Here is a 22,690-nt window from a genome sequence, read left to right as displayed (position 1 = left end):
CCTGACATCCAATTCACACTGAGTTTTCAGGCCCTGTTTTGTGCTTGTGAATGGATACGCTGAAGAGTTCTGTTTAATATTTATTGAAGTTTAAGCACGTTATGTCCATTTGCTAATATTATGTAATTCATTGTAAGCTAATGCTGACTCTGGGGAGGTATACTATCTAGGACTCCATGCTACTCAGAAACGATCTCCTTCTGTTAAATATTTTTAAACATATCAAAGTAAAAAGAAAAGACAGACAAATAAACTAAAAACTTCTCTTAGCCAGATTACCATATTTCTTATTTAAGTAAGTCATCGCTACTTCATAATCTTGAAATGCTGTAATATCAGTGACATTGGTCTGTAAAGAAATATATAAATATCAGTAATATTTCTTAGAATACTAGTGACATTTTGTCTTCCCAGACAAGTCAGAGTCTCAAGCATTTCTATACATAAGTTACCAGAGTATGATTTATCATGGAACTCTCACTTTTAAAGCAAGTTTCCCAAATATACCAATTCTCTGGAGTGTTTACCACTGCCACAGCCCACTTAAGAGCTCACCGGTAGCCAACAGAAGAAACAATAGAGGTCTTTCTGCATCCAGGAAATAGGTATTTCCCAACAAGCCACTTAAAAGGTAGAAATTCTGTCTTAAATATTATATGCCCATACGACATTTAGCAGAGCACTGTTAAAATAGTATATGTTCAAGAGAATGAGAAGATGAGCCACAGACTGGGAGAAAATAATTCCAAAAGATATATCTGATAAAGGATTGTTATCCAAAATATACAAACAACTCTTAAAACTCGGCAATAAGAAACCAAACAACCCAATTTCAAAAATGGGCAAAATATATTAACAGATATCTCACCAAAGAAGATATGCAGATGACAAATGAGTGTATGACAAGGTGCTCAGCATTATATGTCATTAGGGAATTGCAAATTAAAACACTGAGATACCACTATACACCTATCAGCATGGCCAAATCCAGAGCACTGACGGCACCACATGCTGGAGAGGATGTGGAGCAGGAACTCGCACTCGCTGCTGATGGGAGTGCAAAACGGTGCAGCCACTGTGGAAGGCAGTTTTGGGGGTTTCCTACAAAACTAAATATACTTTTATCATATGACCCAGTAATTGTGCTCCTTGGGATTTATCCAAAGAGCTGAAAACTTGTGTCCACACAAAAACCTGCACACAGATGTTTATAGCAGCTTTATTCATAACTGCCAAAACTTGGAAGCAACCAAAATGTTCTTCAGGAGATGAATGGATAAATAAACTGCGGCACATCCAGATAATGGAATGTTATTCAGCACTAAAAAGAAATGAACTATCAAGCCATGAAAAGACACAGAGGAACCTTAAATGCAGATTATTAAGTAAAAGAAGAGAAGTGGAAATGACTACCTACTATAGGGTTCTAACTACCCAGCATTGTAGAAAAGACAAAACTACAGAGAGAGTGAGAAGAACAGTGGTTGCCAGGGTCTGAGGGGAGGGAGAGATGAATAGTCAGAGCACAGAGTATTTTTAGGGCAGTGAAACTATTCTGTATGATACCATAATGGTGGATACATGTTGTTATACATTCATCCAAACCCATAGAATGTACAAGAGTGAACAGTAAAATATGGACTTTGGGTGATAATTGTGTACCAATATAGGTTCATTGGTTATAATAAATATACCACTCTGGTGAGGCATGCTGATAGTGGGGGCGGGTGTGTGTATATTGGGGCAAGAGGTATATGGGAATTCTGTATTTCCTACTCAATTTTGCTGTTGACCCAAACTGCTCAAATAAAATAAAGTCGATTTAAAAAACAGTATATGTTCAATGAACTCAATTTAATTGACATAATTTAATTAACTACTTACCAGTAGATGCAACGTTAAATTAAGTTGTACATATGACAACCTTAAGCCTCTATACATTTGGTTAAGCCAATTATTATTCTAAGACCTGAAAAGCAACTATATGCAACTCAGCTCTTATAGCCTGGTCATGGAAAACATCTATTTCACACCATCAGGCCAAAAAATCAATCACAACCAAGTCAGTTTTGTCAAGTCATATCAAAGGCTCAACCAAAGCCAACTCCAGCTAGAGATGCCACCTTATGCCTCTGTCACCAAAAGGTCAATGCCACCAATCCAATGCCAACAGAAGTCCCTAATCTGAGGTGCAGAAAAAGGAGACTCCATTCAGTTGAACAGTTTGCAAACCAAGAAATGCAACCTCTGAAGGAAACTGAAAATATTCTCCCCCAAGACAAACGGGAGGCTCCACTTATAAAGTGCCTGCCCTGGTCCCTGATTGGTCCATTTTTATGCCAATAAGGAATCCAAATTTACACAGTTTGATTATTCCACATAGCACTGTCCTGATTGGTCAGAACTGCATATTCTGACTGCATTATGGAGCTACTGTGATTGGTCAGTAAAGATGCAAATGAGAATATAGTTGCACAGCTTTGATTGGAGAGGGCGGGTCTCAACTCATTGGTAGAAATGCAATTCCAGGAACTCGGTTATAAAGTTTGGCTCAGACAGCAGAAGGCTGGGCAGCCACATCTGTGGCTTTTTCCTGGAATGCAGCATACGTGAAGACCCCCTGTAAACAACAGCTGTTAGACTCTGATTATGAATTTGGGCCCAGTTAACTATAAGAAGTCTTTTTTGACAGGTATATTCCTTCTCGGGCCCATCACCTCCATTATCCTGCAGGGTGGTAGCAGAGGCTCTGCTTTCTGAATAGCACAGAGTAGTGCATTTCCACTGGGCACAGTCATGGAAATAGACCAAAGAAGTTTCTGTAACCCTGGAAACAAAGCCACACATATTTTAGTCTAAAGGGCAGATTCTAAACAGCCAAATGCTATCAGCGCCATTGTTAATGCCACACACGTAGTCTTCACACTACACACGCTATTTGTGGGAGGTGTGGCAGGAAGGTCCATGTGAAACAATCAGAACCTCTGGTCTAAAATTAAAGAAATGAGTGTGGGGGAATGCTTTATGCAAACTATTTCTCTTCTGAAGCTTATAAAGGTGTTTCATTGCTGGTCAGAAAGGCTCTTTACAACTAATGTCAGCTAAAAAACTAAAACAAAACAACCTCATAGGGAAAATCAGTTTACTGTGCCTCAAGAGTTCTGTGGAAGTTCATGACCATTTACATGAAAATGTACTCAAATAGAGTACATGTCAGGGTATACACTGACATTTGGAGGTTCATATTTAAAAAGAAAATAAGTGTATAGTCCATTCCCCTATTGGAAATCCTACTAAGAGGCAAAATTACAATTTTGGTTTCTTTGAAAGGCCCTTGAAAGGCATTTGGTCCAACCTGCCACCCAAGGCAGGAATCCCTTCTAAAGCGTATTTGATAAAGCATCTTGCTGCTTCTGCATAGAGAGAGAATTTGCTATTCTCTAAAACTCCCCATTGCACACTTAGGATGTTTTGCTTATCACTAGCAAAACCCGACTCCATCTAACTCCTGGACGCTGGGTTACACCCTCCCTCTAGAACCCAAGAATAAGAATGATCTCTCTTCCTGGGTCCAGTTCTTACCAGCTGTGTGTTCAGCTGTATCTGCTGAAATGGAGATAACAGCACCTACTTCCTAGGGTGGAAACCAGGACAAAATATTAACACACTGCCTGGTTATGGTTAGCACCCCATAATCAGTAGCTATTATTATAATTAGTAGCTATTGCACACCCCAACCCTTCCAATAACTCTGGAATGTTGATTCCACTGTTAGGTTTGCAAAGAACAGAGACATTCTCAGATTACCTTAGTGACTGTCAACCGTTCTGTGGAATGCTAGATTTGGGGGCTACACATGTGAAGGGTTTAAATGGCTTCCAGTTATCCTGTGATTCACTTGGTCCCCTTCTGCACACTACTGTTTGAGTGTGACTTTACCACCCCAATAGACCCTCACAAGGCCACGTTCTCACATGTTCTCAGTTCTTTGGCACCCGCTTGCCATCGGGTTCTATCTTTGACCCCTGACCTCTAACCTGCAGCAGGCTGGATTGACTGTGCCCCACTTCACATGGAGCTCAGTTTCACAATCTTGCTTTCTGGAACTGTATAACAGAGATGCTGAAAAAAAGAAAAAAGAAAAAAAATTACACATTGCCAAATTTGCCAGCACGCTTGGAAAAGAGTTTGAGGCAATGCAGTAAAACTACCACACATCAATTAAGAAGCACTGTCTTAAATAATGAGGTTTATTTGGAGGCCACCCTGGGACACAAAGCAGTCCAGAATCTCCACCTCCAAGCCAGACCTCATGGAGACTACCGCTCAGTCCAGAGGCTGGAAGGTTGCTTAGGATACAGTGTGACTCTACCAACTGGGTTGTAACAGTAAATAAAATTGCCATCTGTTGAGCTCTTAATATGGGCCAGGCACTATGCCAAGCATTTTACACGTGTTAGCTATTTTTTTTAACTTTTTTAAATGGTGGAATAAAATACTCTTAGATTAAACTGTTCAAAACAAATGTACAGTATAATGAACGATCACAAAGCAAACACTTGCATAACTACCTCCTTGGTCAAGAAATAGAATACTTCCAACCATCATCAAATCCCCCTTGCCTTGGTATCCGCTTCTGGTCCTATAACCCTGCTCCCCAGAAGCAACCACTATTCTTTTTGTAATAGTTACTTCCTTACTTTTCTTTACAGTTTGCTTAACAATATATGCTATACAATATAAACTCCATTATATATTTATAGTTTAGTTCTGCCTGTTTTTTGAATTTTAAAATAAAATCATATTCTTATGTATTCTTTTTTTCAATATTGTGTTTATAAGGTTCATTCATGTTGTTCCCTATATCACAGTTCATTCTTTTTCAGTGCTGTAGAGTACTCCACTGCATGAATATATCACAATCTACCCATTCTACAACTGATGTATATTTGCATTGTTTCTAGCATGAGGCCATGAATAATAAAGTTATGGATAGGCCTCTCTATATATTCCAGAGTATGTGAGAAATTCCTTAGATACATACAAGATCTGACAATTAAGTTTGTGAACTCATCCTAGAAAAAGTGCTACATTCCTCATTGCTGAATATCACTACGGTCACCTTCAAAGTACTTCCTCTGGGAAGCTATGCACTGATGCCAGTGTCTAGTCCACCCTTCAAAGCAATTTTGGAACTCTTTTTCTGGAATGGCCATCAGGGCTGTTGTCATATTTGATGTCCTAAATGTCATCAAAGTGTCTTATTTTCAATATTTCCTTTATCTTCAGGTAAAGAAAGAAGTCATTAGAGGCCAGGTGAGTAGGGAGGGTGTTCCAATACAGTTATTTGTTTACCGGCTAAAAAATCCCTCACAGACAGTGCCGTGTGAGCTGGTGCATTGTCGTGATGCAAGAGCCATGAATTGTTGGTGAAAAGTTCAGGTCGTCTAACTTTTTCATGCAGCATTTTCAGCACTTCCAAAGAGTAACTTGGTTAACTGTTTGTCCAGTTGGTACAAATTCATAATGAATAATCCTCTCTGATAACAAAAAAAGTTAGTAACATCATTGCAACAAGTTTGGGAACTTAAATTTCAGACCTCTGTATCCAAGGCCAGAATCACTGAGTTGTGCAATGTGTATGTTTTCAGTTTTACTAGGTAATGCCAAAGTGTTTTCTAAAAGAATTATACTAATCTACATTCCCATCAGCACATGGATTTCCTATTGCTTCACATCCTCAACAACACCTGGTATTAACAGATTTTTCAAGTTTTGCCAATCTGATGTGTGTGTATAGTATTTAATTGTAGTTCAAATGCCTATTTTGTTAACTTTTTAAGTTTTAATGCATTGACTCATACTTCATGCATTCATCTCAATCTTGCTACTTTTGCTCAGCATTGCGTTTTTAAGATTCATTCATGTTGTGGCATGTGGAATCTCACTGTATTTCCCTCATCATTAATGAGATTGATCATATTTTCATATATTTGTTTGGCCATGTTAATATCCTCTTTTGGTAAGTGCTTATTCAAGTTTTTTTGCTTGTTTTTATTGTGTTGGCTTTTTATTATTGATTTGTAGTTTTTTCTTCAGCTTTTAATTCTGGATACTTTTTTATGTGTTGCAATTATCTTCTCCCATTCTCATGTGTACCTCTTTAATCCTCACAACAAGCCTGAGAAATAGATATGATGGTGTCTCTTACAGCTGAGGGAACAGAACAGAACGTCGAGGCAGTGACTTGTTCGAGGCCCTCCAGCAATCAGCATCAGAGCTGGGAAACCCAACCTAAGTCTGCTCAACCTGCAAGGCTGCCTCTGAACCACTTGGCTGCACTCAGAGTCAGGGGCTCATCAGTCCCCCCTCAAGTACTCTATGGCCCTGGCCACTTGTCCTGCCCAGTTTCTGTCTTCTCTCCTCCTTCCTTCCTCATGACCTCGGCTTACTCATGAGTTCCACTTTCTGCCTTTTTGTATGACCTTTCTTGGCCTCTAGTTCTAAATCTTCTCACTCACTCAGGTTCTTCTTCAAACTCCCTGCAGGAGGTCTCATCAGCTCCGTAGGGCCTGGTCCCCTTCACAGGAAGGGTTTCTTACAGACCCTATCGACCTCAGCTCGGGCACTCTCCCAGTCCAACTGGCGGTGGCCACAGAAGGAGAATCACATAGCCAACTTGCCTCAGATGGAGCGGTGGGCACAGTGGCCGCTCCAAAGCAATTATCTCCTCTGGATCTTCACTTTGCAGGCTAATCATCACCTGCTCCTTTGATACCTCATGATCCTAATGACAACCCCCATCCAATCCATCCTACAAACCTGGGAGTCTTCCGTGAGGCTACCCTCTTCCACACTCCCCATGCAAGCCTATTCATGCATCAATTCCTATCAATTCTATGGCCTAAATAAGCCTTAAATCTACCCACTTGTCTCCATGGCTAGCCTCCACCTTAGCCCAGGTTCCGCCCTAGACCAGGCTACCACCATCTCTCACTTGGATTCTGAAAACAGCTCCCTTCACATCCACTCTCCTCTCTTCTGAATCCCTTCTTAACAAAGCAGCCAGAAGGATCTGTTCAAGTCAGATTGTTCAAAACCCTCAGAGGCTTCCTTTTCTCTTGGGATAAGGACCAAAACCCTTAAAATGAACCAGAAGGCCTTAGAAGTTTTAGCCTTTGCCTCCTGCTTCACTCTCCTCCTTGCTCTGCTCCTTGTGCCCCACCCCCCATTTTTTCAGTCCTTTTGATTCGCCAGCTCCCCATAGGACCTTTGCAGGTGTTGTGTGAACTATCCAGCAGCCTTGGGCACCCCTCACCACACCCCTGCCTAGTTAATTTCAGACCTCAGCACTTGTGGCCTCTCTGACTTACACAGGTGATTTGCACACCCCTGCATAACTGTTATCTCAGTTGTAGGCCAGAAGTGGTTCATATAAACAAGGTATTATTGTCCTCTGCCTATCAGATGGCAAGATTAAAATTATTGATAAATCCTGTGTTGCTGAGGCTGCAAGAAAACATGCACAGATTAACATTCTAATTCAGGTACAACCTGAATAGTAGGAGATATGGTAGCATCTATTATTTAAATTTTTCATAATTCTTTGACCCAGCTTTTCCACTTCTATGAAATTATCCTTCAGAAAATACTCCCACCAGTTGTGTAAAAAGCTATGCAGAACAATGTTCTTTTCAAAATTGTTTATAGTAGTGAAAAAGTGGAAACAGTACATGTCTATCAATAAGACATTAATTAAATAAACTAGTACATTCATAAAATGGAGTATTGCTCAGCCAGCTAAAAGGACGTGCTAGGTTTTGTTGTATTTATGTGGAAAGATGTCTATGACACATTAAGCGAAAAAATTAAAGAGTATGCTTTGAAAATATATTGCATGTGCATTTTTAAAAGTTGGAGAAAAATGCACAATGTTGTTCACAGCGGCTATCTCTGGAAAAGGATGAGTTTACGGGGGCACTTTCTTTTCTGTTATATATTTCTATAATGTTTGATTTTGCTATTTTATTACTGTAAAATAATTTATACCCTGAAAAAATCCAATACAGGGGAAAAGACAATATTTATAAAATTAAGTCTATGGTGTCTCTCTCCTCCCTGGAATGTAAGCTCTCTGAGATCAGCAAATGCTTCTGTTAGGCAGTATTGTCTCCCACAATTGAGTACCGGGCACGTGGTAGGCGCTCATGGAACACTGTTAATGGAATGAACAAGGGAATGAATGAACCGTTTCTGTGACCCCGTAACATGGCATGCTCAGTTCAGTACTCCGGGAACAGAGCTGTGGCTGCCTTCTCTGTTGAGTTGCACTCCATTACTTTAAAAAATTGTAAAAGTGCGTCGCCTTTTTATAGCCCTCCCATCAGGTTGTTTGCTGATGTAGAGCTCAGGACATCCGCACAAGTACTGGACGCAAGCTGGGTTTTCCCTCCTGACTTCGACAAATAATTTCTTTGAGTCCTAAATCAGGGCTCACATTTTGTCCCTGTCGAATTTCATCTTTGTGGTTTTGTTCACACTGCCAAGGTATGTTAAAAGCCAATCCCTGACAACTAACCATGTTCAAGTCCCACCAACTTTATGTCGCCCACACACTTGGTAAATATGACGTATATGTTTACTTCCAATTTAGTTATAAACAAAAGCACACAGGACAGGGCCTCCAACAGAATGCTGCAGGCCTCTGTAGGAGACGGCTCTCTGCGTGGACTTGGAGCAATCTGGTCTCCCTGTGCACAATGAAGCTTAAGCACATGAAGCTCCTTCTCACCTCAGGGCCTTTGCAGTTATACCTCCTTCCGCTTGGAAAGCTTTCTCCAGACTCTAACTCTTTCTTGATACTGAAGACTCGGCTCTAAAGTTATCTCATCAGAAAGGCCTTTCTACTACCCCATCTAAAGTAACGCCCTTCTCACCTCAATACCCTGTTGGGTTTTCTTTAAAGCACTTATCAATAACTAAATTTACCTTGTTTATATTTTTTTGCTAACCTCTTTGCTACCTGCTTCCTCCCCCCGCCCACTGTCAGCAGGGAGCATGTCAGTGTCATGCTCTGTCTCCTGGGCCTGGAACATTGTAGTCACTCAATAAATATTTGCTGAGTAAATGAACAAACAGAGTTGGTCAGATATCTGTGACTTCACCTACCTGAACTATCTTCTAGGCCCATGTCTGTTTTATCTGCGAGGATGTTATATTAGTTTCCTGGGGTTGCTGTGACAAATTAGCACAAGTTTAGGGGCTAAAAACAACAATTTATTCTCTCACAGGCCTAGAGGCCAGTAGTCCAACATCAGTGTCACTGGGCTGAAATCAAGGTGTCAGAAAGGCCACACCCCCTGTGAAGGCTCTAGGGAAGACTCCGTCCCTGGCCTCTTCCAGCTTCTGGGGGCTGCCAGCGTGCCTTGGCTTGTGGCCACATTACTCCAACGTTCAAGGCCAGCATCTTCACACCTTCCTCTGTTCCATCTTTACTGGCCTTCTTCCCTACACATATCATTGTAAAATCTCCCTCTCTTAAAAAAGGATATACATGACGGCATTTAAGGCCCCACTGGATAATCCAGGATAATCTCTCTAACTGCCAGATGCTGAACTTAATCGCATCTGCAAAGACTTTACCATGCACTACCTTAGGTAGGACTTTCATAAATTTCAGGGATTAGCAGCTGATTATCTTTGGAGGCCACCATTCAGCCCTTGTAGACACTGTCAGTGGCTCTGTGAAATGCGTTTGCAAAATCGAGACACATCATGTGCCCAGGATTTCTCTTCCTCATTTCTCTGGTAGTGTCTGCCACACAGGAAAGCACAGTACATGTTTCTTTTTTTTTTTTTTTAATTTATTGGGGTGACAATTGTTAGTAAAGTTGCATAGATTTCAGGTGTACAATTCTGTATTACATCATCTATAAATCCCATTGTGTGTTCACCACCCAGAGTCAGTTCTCCTTCCATCACCATATATTTGATCCCCCTTACCCTCATCTCCCACCCTAAAGCCCCTTACCCTCTGGTAACCACTAAACTATTGTCTGTGTCTGTGAGTTTTTGTTTCTCATTTGTTTGTCTTGTTCTTTTGCTGTTTTTGGTTTATATACCACATATCAGTGAAATCATAGGGTTCTCTGCTTTTTCTGTTGACTTATTTCGCATAGCATTATACTCTCAAGATCCATCCATATTGTCACAAATGCTCCTATATCATCTTTTCTTACCGCCGAATAGTATTCCATTGTGTATATATAACACAACTTCTTTATCCATTCATCTATGGAAGGATGAGGACAAGGGTCGGTTCCTGCCCGAAAGGACCTTACTTGGAGTGTAACGAAGGATAAGATGAGTAAGCAGCAGTCGGGCCTCAGACTCAGGGTGCCTTAGCCAAGTCTGTGGGATCAGGGACCATCTCTGAGGAGCAGACATAGAAACTGAGGCCTGAGTAGGAGTTCGGTGGAAGGAAGAGAGGTTTGGGCAGAGGGAACAGCGTGGATAGACCTGGAGGCCAGTGGGAGCCAGTAGACTTGAGAACCAGACAAAAACTTCAGCAGGGCTGGACCAATGCCTGTGAAGGGTGCAGGGGGCGGTGGGGGTATGAGAGGCAGAAAAGAGAAGCACTGATCAGGCCCTGCTCTGCTTCCTTCCCAGCACTTAGCACCACCTGACGCATTTATGTGTTGGCTTGTTTTAGTCTGTGTCCCAGCACTAGAGAGGCTTGGTGGGGACAGGTCCCTGTTTGGTTGACCACTGCCTCTGCAGAGCCTAGAACAGTGCCTGGCACACAGTAGGGGCATTCTGCATAACTGGATGAATGAATGAATGAATGAACGACAGGTCCCTCTATGATACAGGCAATGGAGAGTCAGACCCTCCATTCTGAACAATGAACACAAGACATCATTCTGAACAATGAACACAAGACATCAATTTTAGAAGAAGTAGGTGATCTTGCTTTTTTTCTTTTGGGATTTATGCTATATACTTGGAGGGGACAAAAGTAGAGAACACTATTAATTTGTAGGAGAGGGAGAAACACGTAAGGTGTATTATGCTGTGCGCCCAACCACAAGACTCCTTGGGTTCAGAGAAATTAAAGCAACTTTCATATCACCGGTGGGAAACCAGGTGAGAGAAGAAAGCCAAATCCCGAAATACAGTTTAGCTACTACTTTTGAGAAAACAGAAAAAAACAAACAAAAAAGGACATTTTGGTTGTTTCCATGTCTTGGCCACCGTAAACAAAGCTGCAATGAACATTGGAGCACACGTGTCTTTATGTATAAATGTTTTCAGATTTTTTTGGGTAGATACCCACGAGAGGGTATCTATTCGTAATTTTTTGAGGAACCTCCACACTGCCTTCCATAATGGCTGCACCAGTCTGCATTCCCACCAGCAGTGTATGAGGGTTCCTTTTTCTCCACAGACTCTCCAACACTTGTTACTATTTGTCCTGTTGATGAAAGCCATTCTGACTGGGGTGAGGTGATATCTCATTGTGGTTTTTATTTGCATTTCTCTGATGATTAGTGATGTTGAGCATTTTTTCATATGTCTATTTGCCATGTGAGGTATGTCCTCTTTGGAGAAATGTCTCTTCAGGTCCTCTGCCCATTTTTCAATTGGGTTGTTTTTTGTTGTTGAGTTTCATGAGTTCCTTGCATATTTTGGATATTAGCCCCATATCAGAGACACTGTTTGCAAAAATCTTCTCCCATTCAGTTGGTTGCCTCTTTATTTTGTTGATGGTTTCTTTTACTGTGCAGAAGCTTTTAAGTTTCATATAGTCCCATTTGTTTATTTTAGCTTTTACTTCCATTGCCTTTGGAGTCAAATTCATAAAATGCTCTTTGAACCAAAGGTCCATAGGTTTAGTACCTATGTTTTCTTCTATGCAGTAGTACATGTTTCTTGAGTGAATAAATGCATAGAAGTTGATGTTCTGCTCTATCATTTCCCACCCCGGCCCTCAAACGGAGAAAAGAATGAGCCTCTAATCCCTTTAGTATAACTGGCTTCCTTAGTTCAGATTCTCGAGAAGCCAGAATGAGTTTGGAAATGCAGAACCTCTTCATAAGTGGTCTCCATCTGACATGCTGCCAATATGCATTGGGAAAGATATATGGTTATTAAATGGGTAACACAACGAATATTATTTACATACAAGCCTTGCCCACTTCAGAGGGCTTGGGCTTTGCTCATTTGATTTCTCTCCCTCTCCGGCACTATGAGGAGAGTTGTGTTGTAGCCAAATTAGTTTTTTGGCTTTTGTGATACTGAATAGGAGGATGGGGCGAGAGAGACCAAATGGCACTGACTAGGCAGAAGGGAAATCAGATTATCTTCCCCAGATCGAGGAGAGCCCTGATGTACTTCATATAGAAGTACAGTATTTGAGAAAGGGGCCACACTCATTCATAATCACATCATTCCATAGTGAAAAACTATTTTCAAATCCCTGGTCTGGCCCCCCAGAGTGACATCATAAACTTGACTCCCTGCTGATACAGCAGGTTATTCTACAGTTATTGCTTATATTAGCCTTTAATAATTCCTTGGCAACACCAGAGCGAGAAGACTGCCTAATGTGGGAGACCTTGGTCACCATCCCCAGGCCCCAACCCATAATGGGGTTCTCTTGAGAAGTCAGTTGGTGAGGTTTGGTACCCAGATTGCACCTGGGTTGGGCCCTGGAACCCCCACTGCTAAGCAGCAGGGGAAAAGCTCTGAGAGCTGAGAAGGGAGGTAGCTCGCCCTGTCATGGGGGAGAATTCTCTTCTCTCCTTACGCCCTGGAATAAATATTGAGAGGGCCCAACAAGAATGGGAGAGGACGCAGGATACTCAGGTCTAACTATCGAGCAGCATGTCAGATGGAGATCACTTAAGAAAGGTGAAGAGGGGTGTCTGAGGCTCACATGTGGGTCCACCCAGCACACCCACAACAGTCCCAGCTAGAACTAGATGTGCATTTGCTGGGAGTGCCCTGCTTCCCACACAGTAACTCTGCCATGAAGCCCAGGGATGCCATCTCAGGAAAAGCTGCTTGCCTTGGGGGAGCTATGATAGGCTGTGGCCTTCCCTTAACTGTATATTAGAACCTTGGATTGGTGCCACAGTCTTCCTGCGAACACTTCAGTGCAATTATAAAGCATATCAATGGGACAATGATTCACTCTGCAAAGAATCTAAACAAACTAGTCTCTTTTAACTCCCATTATAGCTTTTCACAAAGGGAGGCATACATGTTTTGTGGTTGAGGAAAAGAATGCATATCACCAGTTCTTACTTGCAGTCACTTATCTATGAATTTGTAGTGTGACTAAACCCTTTATGGGAAATATACTGAACCATAGAAACAGAAACAAAAATTATGTCTCATCTATATCTACAATGCCCACACTGTAAAGTTTGAAACAAGGAGCTCAAGCGGTTTGACGGCATCAGATTCGATTATAAAAATTTCTCAGGTTAATTTTGTTGAAAATCTGGTGCTTTAAAGAAGTACATAACTCCATAAAGGAAAAGACTGACAGGTTTAACCCTATAAAGAGTGAAGACTTCTGAATCTACACATACACATGCACACACATAAATCTACCATAAAAAAGTTAAAAGACAAATAGTAAATTAGGGAAAAATCTTGTAACATAACACAAAGAGCAACTTTATTTAATACATAACGAGCTTTCACAATTTGATAAAAGTGAACACTCTGATAGAAAAATTATCAATTTATGAAAAAAGAAATCCAAATCATCAAAAATCAGACATAAAACTGGAATGACCAGGAGATAAAATTCTTTCCTATCAGACTAAAAAATGGAAAAGAATGACAGCTACAGCACAGACGAGGCCACAGATGAGAAACAGGAGTTCTCCCACTGCTGGCTCAATTTGACACTTTCAGAATTTTAAATGCATATCCCCTTTGACTTATCAATTCCATTCATAAGAAAGCATGCTAAATAATCATGGGTGTTTGAAAAGATTTGGCTACAGAAAGTATTTATTATAGCATTAATTTTATATATGTGTGTGTGTGTGTGTGTGTGTGTGTGTGTATGTATATATACTCATATATATAAAACAACATAAATACCCCAAATTGAGAATTTAAATATGTTATAGTTTAAGAATACGTACTATGCACTCTTTAAAAGTGATTATTTTAAAAGGTGATTACATCTGTCTATATTGACTGTTACTATATAGTTCTAAATCTATCACATTACATAGTATGTATATCCATATCTATATATGTATGTATGAAATGCCACTCCAAATGAAGTGGCTTGGTTTGGAGATTGGGGATCTAAAAACATATAAAAATACAATAGATCGATATAGATCTATATAGACATATATTAAAATATTAACACATTCCTAGGTTTATGATAACTCCTTTATGCTGTTTATTTTTCTTTTTTGCCATGATTGCTTTATATGCAAGGGAGAAATCCAACCATTTCAAAAAGATAGAATGCACATGTGAATAAATACCCTTCAGCTGGAAGCATCCTTTCGGCCACGGAGGATTCACAGAATGAGCAAAAAAAGCCCACAGTGGATCACTTAGAATGAAGGTAGCTATATAATTTATTATCCAAACCAGGACATTTTTGAGACTGAAACAGGAAGCTGTTAATAATTTTGCATTATCTGGGACTCCCTAGGCAAACTCAGTCATTTGTTCAGCCTACTTGGAGTAAAAAGTCTGTTTAACTTGTCTTTGGAAATGACCCAGTGTTGGAGGGTCAGAGAGGAAACACAAACGTAGAAACTATCCTTTTATGAGTACACTTTCTAAACATGCCAGCCAGATGGTTAAAGAATGTCCAAAAGTTTAAGTTTCTCCCCTAATTAGTTCATTCAGATCAATGTTAGAGATTTGTTCTCATTTTAGAGATTTGTTCTTGATAAAAAGTGTTTCTCAAAAAAATGTACCACTTGACTAAGAACACACAGTATTATTACCCATGTTATTGCATGCTGTAGATTTTAATCTTGGAAACATCCTGTAACTCTTTTAAACCCTTCCTGACTCCAGATCCCCTCATGATTTATCTGTTTTCCAATAAGGGCTTTGTTTTAGGGAACTATGATCTCTGTGACCCAGGGCTCTTAGTGAAGATGGCCAGGGCTCCCTGGGTTACTCTGCCCACAGGCTATTTGTATCCCCCAGTCTTTCACAGCCCCGCTTAAATTTCTCCTCTGCCAAGCCTCCACGCCCACCACAGCAACCTGTCTGCTCTGCCTCTCACAGCGTTTGTTATGTGCGCCTGGGGTCAGCACTGTCTCACAGGCTATCCTGGTCTCCAGTGTTTGGTTGCATATACATCTCCCTCAAACGACACTGTAAGCTCCTTGTGAGAAGTAACTTCTCACAGTTTATGCCACCTGGCACGTAGCCAGGCAAGGTAAACTCATCAACCTCTTAGTCCAATAAGAAAATGGGGGTTGTAATTCCTTTACATACTCCACCTCCCACCCCAACTTGGGTAGTTACTAGACATTCGGAGAACATTTTTTTAATTAGCCAAATTCCCTGAATGCCAAGGTATTTGCATTGGTAGAAAAATTAAAGCCACCTCCACTGAGGCAATTGGTGAGGCCTTTCTCCTTTTAAGTGTCACACGCTAAAGTGTCACACACTAAAGATTCAGAACAAAGTTAGAACAGAACATTTCTGTCGGAGGGAGAGTAGTGTCCATGTGTTAAAGTGGCTCCATTAGGTACAAAGGATGAAAGCTTGCACAAGCTCTGTTGACACTTGCAATACCATACTCCCATCTTACAGTATTTTACTGGCATTTTGATTCCTGTACAGGGCCAACATGGAGCTCATTAGTCGATCAATTCTCCAACATTCACCCTCACCCTCCTAAAGGTCCAGCACCTGATATTACTGGTCATCGATCACAACCTAAGCAACACGGTTGCGAAATCAATCATGGGTCAATCCTTAATTGAAATGGCACACTTTGCGCCTCCTGTTGCCAAATTCATTAAGCTGACAAACATGTCAATGTTTCTTCTTACAAGTTAAGCTTAGGGTGACTTAAACCCCAACTGAAATGTGAACATCCAAATTTAGGTACCAAGATTATTTATTTGTTTGTTGGTTGGTTTATTCCGTCACCCAAAGCACTATATTTCTCACAGTGGAGAGTCTTCTTGGAAAATCTGCCAACTCAAATGCATTCATTGTAACCTGCATCACTCTACAATACTTAAAATCATACACGTATTCAGCAAGGCAGGGTGACCCCAATTCAATCAAATAGTCAAACTCCAGCGGAACTGTTTTCATATACAAAGAGTCAGCAATAACCCCATTCCTTTTGCTGTTCCATCTAGAGCAGGGGTGTCAAAACTGCCGCCCACGGGCCAACTGCGGCCCGCAATCCATTGTTAATTGGCCCACAGCAAATTCCAAAAACATATTTAGTTTACTTAAATAAACCAGGTGAGGCAATACGTACTTCACCTAGAGTGAGTGGCTCGGCTGTTTGTGTATTTTCTCACATATGGCCCTTGGTGAAAAACGTTGAAAAAAGTTTGGACACCCCTGGTCTAGACCTTAATGAGCATTAGGAAAAGGCACACCTTTTTCAAGACACTACTTCCATCTGGTAGAAAATCATCTTCATATTCCTGACTTTGTTAGAACAAGACACTTTAGTGCCATCTGCCAGGAAAATTGTCACAATAAATCTATGATGTCTGTGATGGGCATGGTCCTTCCTTAAGTGTCACGACTGTGCAGTGTACAACCTATGCAGTAGCCCTGGCCAGGAGTTTGATAACTTTGGAATATGATAAGCTAATGGGACGGAGCCACGCTTTATTTTCCCTCTGCACCTCAATTTCAACATATAAATTGGGAATAATAAGAACTATTTAGCATGGGTGTCTTAGCATTGATCAACCTACCCATTAGAATAAAAAAAGCAATGGTCCATAAAGGATTCAAAGAATAAGAAAGAGATGATCATATTACTTGATTATTGCATAAGAACTACATCCATAAGATAGAGAGCTCACATTTCCTTTGATTCTACAAATTGGATTCATCCAATAACATAATTTGGCTTTCATATATTGAAAGTGAAGAGACCTTGGATTTGTCTTGCAGTGATGATGGGTCCTGCAGCCCCCACCACACTCTTGCTACAGTTCTGTGTGATAAAAGACGCCCATTGATGGCAAAATAGTGGACAAGACAGGCGTTCATCCTCTGGAAACGAAAAAGAAAAAAATAAAACCTGAAATGAATTGTCCTACATCAGGATGTCTCAATCCCTTCACTCTCATTTTGGGACTGGATATATCTTCCAGTCCCAAACAGCCGGGGGCCGTCTTGTGTATCTCGTGCTAGGATGTTTACGGGTGCCCCTGGCTTTTACCCACCAGAGGCCAGCAGTACTCCCCCATCTCTCCACCCCCATCCCTGTCCTGAAAGTCAAAAATGGCTTTAGACATTGCCAATGCCCTTGGGACGGGGGAGGAGAAGGGAGGAGGCTGCAAAATCCCTGGCTGAGAAACACTGGACTACACGGATATTTACATTTATAGCCTTAGCGTCATTCTTGGGAGCAGTAATCTATGACCAATCTGGCCTTCAAATAGCAGAGACGTTAATGACGCTAGGCTTCCATTTCTTGTCATAAATATACCCACACTCTGGCCTCTCATTTTCAGGATTTCCTCCTTTGGAGGGTAGTGGGCTGGGGCTGCAGGAAAGGTGTTAGTGACTGCTGGGACTGACCTGAGGTATCCCTCCTGCTCACTTTTAGGGTCCAGGGCCTACCATTTTCTCTCTCTCTCTTTTTTTTAAAGATTTTATTGGGGAAGGGGAACAGGACTTTATTGGGGCACAGTGTGTACTTCCAGGACTTTTTTCCAAGTCAAGTTGTTGTCCTTTCGATCTTAGTTGTGGAGGGAGCAGCTCAGCTCCAGGTCCAGTTGCCGTTGCTAGTTGCAGGGGGCGCTGCCCACCATCCCTTGCGGGACTCGAGGAATTGAACCGGCAACCTTGTGGTTGAGAGCCCACTGGCCCATGTGGGAATCGAACTGGGAGCCTTCGGAGTTAGGAGTACGGAGCTCCAACCACCTGAGCCACCAGGCCGGCCCCCTGCCATCTTCTCTTGAATACTGGTGCTATTAACACACAGGGCTGGCATGACGTAAAGCTAGCAACTTTCAACCTCGCTACTGTGGCTCCCATATAAGTGTAAGCCCACAACCTCCCGCACACAGCTATCTAAGACCGAGTCATTTAAAAACTTGGGGAAGCCAGAGAAATGACAACACAACTGAATACTGGGTTTGAAGGACACCAGAGTCATGCCCAGATTGTCCCATGCAGGTTTCCTAACTGAATACTGCCTCGTCCGGCTCCCAGCTCACAACAGGCTATCACATGCCTCACTTTCTCTGCCAGCCTTCACTTTCCGTGGCTCCTTTTTCCTTTGGGATGACTGGCATGTAAATATCTACATAACGTCTCAGTCACCACCCACAGGGGTTGGCCTTTTCAGATACTTAAAGACATCTCTCTATATAGTTCAGTTCCCTAAGTCTGAGCTATTTGGTTTGGAAAATCACTTTGGGGGAGCCTTTTATCGAGAGTCTAAGCCGCTGTAGACATTGGGTCCACCTTTATGGTGCCCTGTGACCATGAAATGAAGTCATGTTTCCAAGGATCTTCCTGATAAGGCACATGAGATGTCTGTCCTCTGACAAATGTTGAGCAATGACTCACATAACACACTTCTCAGGAATGGAAAAACTACTGTTTTAGAGATAGAGTGCTATGGTCCAAACGGTGTGCTCCTCCCTCCTACCACCACCCAGTTTGCATGATAAAATCCTAATCCCCAAGGTGACACTGTTAGGGGGTTGGGCTTTTGGGAAGTGATCAGGTAATGCAGGTAACGACCTCATAAATGGGACTAGTGCTCTTATGAAAGAAACTCCCGAGAGCTGGCTCACCCCTTCCACCGTTGGGGACGCAGTGAGAAGGTGACATGTATGAACCTGTGAGCCCTCACTGAACACCTAGCTGCGTCACCACGACCCTGGACTCCCAGCCTCCAGAACTGTGAGAAAGACATCTCTTCTGCTTATAAACCACTACGTCTGTGATGTTTTGTTAGAGCCGCCCGACAGACTAAGACGGAGTATTCTACATTCATAATGGAAAAGGAACATTTTTTCTAACATCAACAACAAGACATATTATAAAACAAGAGTAATCGTAACCATAGAATTAGTGCTGGAAAAAAAGTTAAAGCAATAGAACCGAAAAGAGAGTTCAGAAGCAGACTCACGTATTTGGGAATTGAATACATGATGGCTCTCTACAGAAAGGATAAAGTACTCAATATATTGGTTGGGGAAAATTGGTTACTATTTGGAAAAAGACCAAAAATCAAATTTTTACCTCATACCATTAACCAAAAAAGTGTGAGGTCTAAATGTATAAGATAAACAACAACCAAAACCTACAATGCATAAAGAGAAAATACAAGAAAATATTTTAAGGCCTTGAGGAACAGAACGTGTTTTTAAGCAAGACACAAAAAGCAAAAGGAAGGAAAAGTCCGATACATCCAATTGGAAAAAAAAGTGCAGAAAAGATGCCATAAACAAAGTTAAAAGAAGAAAAGCAACAATGGAAAATTACATTATTTTCAAACAGACAAAAGATCTAAATCTAGAATGAATAGAGAATTTCTACGAATCAATAAAAAGATCTAAAAATACCAATACGAACTCATCAGAAGATATGAACTGCAATTTACAGAGTGAAAATACAATGTACATAAGAGAGTGCCAAAAAGAAGGTATACACTTTTTAAGAAAGGGAAAAACTGTATTAAAATTGCAATTCTCAACATGTACTAATAACAAAAGATGAATACAAGTCACGTTTGACTTCTGCAATTACAAGAGGTGCTCAAAGTGGTTACTATCTGCGTAATTTTAATAGTTTTTTCCTTTCTTAAAATGTGTATACATTTTTTGGCACCCTGTGTATGTATGTGTATCCACATAATGATGCTATTCATGTTTTAAAAAATGCACAGCAATATCACCTATATCTGTAATGATAAATATATCCAGTAAGTAAATGTATAAAAAATGGTATGAAAAATGCCTTTGGAACTGGGAGTTATGGGAGTGACCACATTTGAAGGGGATATATTCAAAGGGATTTTTCCTGTTTCTATTGTTTTACTACTATCTCATGAGAACACATTCATACATGATTTTTAGAATCCAATTTTGAGTTTCTTTAACAAATACAAATTTTTCTCAGAAAAAAGTAATTGGCAGAGACCCCAGTCTGCTTACCATGAAGACAACTGTTTACATTGTCACGCAAGGAAGTTTTGCCTCCAAGAACACCTTGGATTTCGCAGTTCCTTTACAGACTGAAAGGTCTTAAAGGGTCTTCCCTGAACAAGGAGGGTGTTTGCCCTCCCCGAAGTCCTTGTCCAGATGAAGTTTCAGGCAAAAGAAGTTTCAGAGGTCTCCACTAACTGATGCAGAAAAGCAAACTGGTAAAAAAGGAAGAGAAGAGCTTTAATTTCCCTTTGAAGGAGGAGGACATTTGTCAGCAGCAACCACCTGAGCCCTCCTAGCATCAGAGGGTCAGCCTCCTTCTGACTGGCTGTTGTTGTCTACACGATGCATTGCCACAAAAGTTATAATCACAGAGGACATTTTACAATTGTCCGCTGTGTGCCAGGCCTTACGCTGGGGCCTCAATACCCAAAATCTCACTTAATTTTCACAACAAACTGAAGAGCCTTACTACCCATTTAACAGATGAGGAAACTGAGGTTCAGATGGATTAAGAAAGGTTCTCAAGCAAATGACTGAAGGGCAATTCTAATTTACACCTGCCAATCTCAAGCCTGTGCTCTGGCCTCCACCCTGCACTGTGTGTGCACAGAGCCATTTAATATAGCTGTGTCCTCAACTATATTAAATGGTCAGTTTGGAGGAGTATGTGGGTTTTGCTCCAATTAATGTGTACATTAATGTTAAATTAGTATTTATTTACATTTAGATTAAGACCCCAAAATGATTTCTACGAGAATGTTAATGAGAACCTGTATTTTGTTTTTTCTCCTGTCTAACCCCTGAGAAAGAGCCGTGGTAAGGAATGGGGCTGCCTCTGCGACACTCTGGGGAACAGAGGTTTCAACTTGCAGCATCAGAGCAGTTCAAGGGAACCCCAGGTGATCAAAGTCACAGATGAATCTGCCAGGGGTTTCAAAGCAGCTTTACCTCAAAATAATAACACAATCGTGTTTTTCTGCTCCCGTCGGAATGCAAATTTCACATTTTTGTAGTTATATTTATTGAGCCCATGTTTATTCAGCACAAGGATAAGGCATTATATTCAAAAGACTGAAATTCCTATTTTCTTTTCTCCTCCTGTTGCTACTGGGGGTCTTTTATCCCAGTCTCGTTTGATCCAGCAACATGTGCAGGGGCAGAGAAGAGGCAGGCAACCTTGTCTAACAAGGCCAGGGAGACAGCACACCTGCCCTCCAGATGTGGAGAGCTTTTATAGAAGGGAACAACGTATGTAACAAATTTCCCCCAGAATTACAATTCTCAGAGAGAGTGGGTTAGGGAAATAAATTTAGAGAGAAGAGTGGCAGATGGGATAGATGGATTCAATTAAGGCAAAGAACATTAAACAATTCCAAGGATGCCTCATTTTAATGGAACATGTCATTTTCTCCTCGGCGCCTCCAGGTAACCCCCAACAATAGTCTAGGTAAGGGAGGAGGATGTGCAGAGAGCCTCGACCCCACCAGGAGTTCATATCCTCAAATGAGAGAGCTAATATTCCCTCTTCTCTTCTTTTCAATAATGTGGTGGAACAGCACATGAATCAGACGAAATAAATGCAGGCTACGTATTCAATGCACATTTCTACAGAACCAGGTGTTACTCAAATTAAAGAGGTATTTCCCACTGTCATCTCCGTTGAGCTCATTTCTTTATTTGGTCTATGGAGAGTCTCCTTTTTAATTAGACCAACCACTGTCGTTTTTCTAAGATAATAAAACAATAAAAATCTTTACCTCCCTTTTATCTTCCTAAACATTAATCATGAGGGGAAGAAGGTGTTATACCTTTGCAAGATAGTTTTATCACATAAACATTTTGCTAACATGCCTTAAATTACTATTTTTCAGGTCAATTTATTCTTATTAAGAATGTGTACGATTCTTACTGTCACTAACAGTATTTGTAACTATTTACTACCAAAAGGAATTCAGATCTGCAATAAATTTGCAATATACCTCACTAACATACGCGTATAAGTATAGACATGTATATTATAATATATATGCATTATGTTAACCTGAATACTAATCCCAACTGACCTCAATTTTCATCAACAGTCAAGTGTGAAAGTCTAGTAGTTTGATGAGCGCTTTCTTCATTCTCTGGCTCCTAGCAATGTAATTTAATTGACAGCCATGTTACTGTATTTACAAAGTGATAGGTGGGTTATATTTTCACAAAGTTGGTATTGTTATCTCTGTATTCAGTGGAGAAACTGTGGAAGGCTTAGAGTAGAAACTCTACAATTAACTCCCAAACTCTAAGTGCAATAATGTATACCCGTTCTGATA

At 40.9% G+C, this 22,690-nt stretch overlaps 1 long non-coding RNA gene across 1 annotated transcript in view; it reads right to left on the bottom strand.

Moving 5' to 3' along the window:
• LOC308510397 overlaps positions 1-22,690 on the bottom strand; it is a 35,056-nt gene that overhangs the window by 8,883 nt on the left and 3,483 nt on the right. The window contains exon 2 of the long non-coding RNA XR_013995336.1: positions 4,038-4,122. This is a non-coding gene — a long non-coding RNA (uncharacterized lncRNA). The remainder of the gene's footprint in view (positions 1-4,037; positions 4,123-22,690) is intronic.

The sequence above is a fragment of the Rhinolophus hipposideros genome (genome assembly GCF_964194185.1).
Source record: "Rhinolophus hipposideros genome assembly, chromosome: 18".
NCBI lineage: Eukaryota > Metazoa > Chordata > Mammalia > Chiroptera > Rhinolophidae > Rhinolophus > Rhinolophus hipposideros.
The sequence above is the reverse complement of the archived record's forward strand: the minus strand, read 5'-3'. Positions and strand labels throughout refer to the sequence as shown.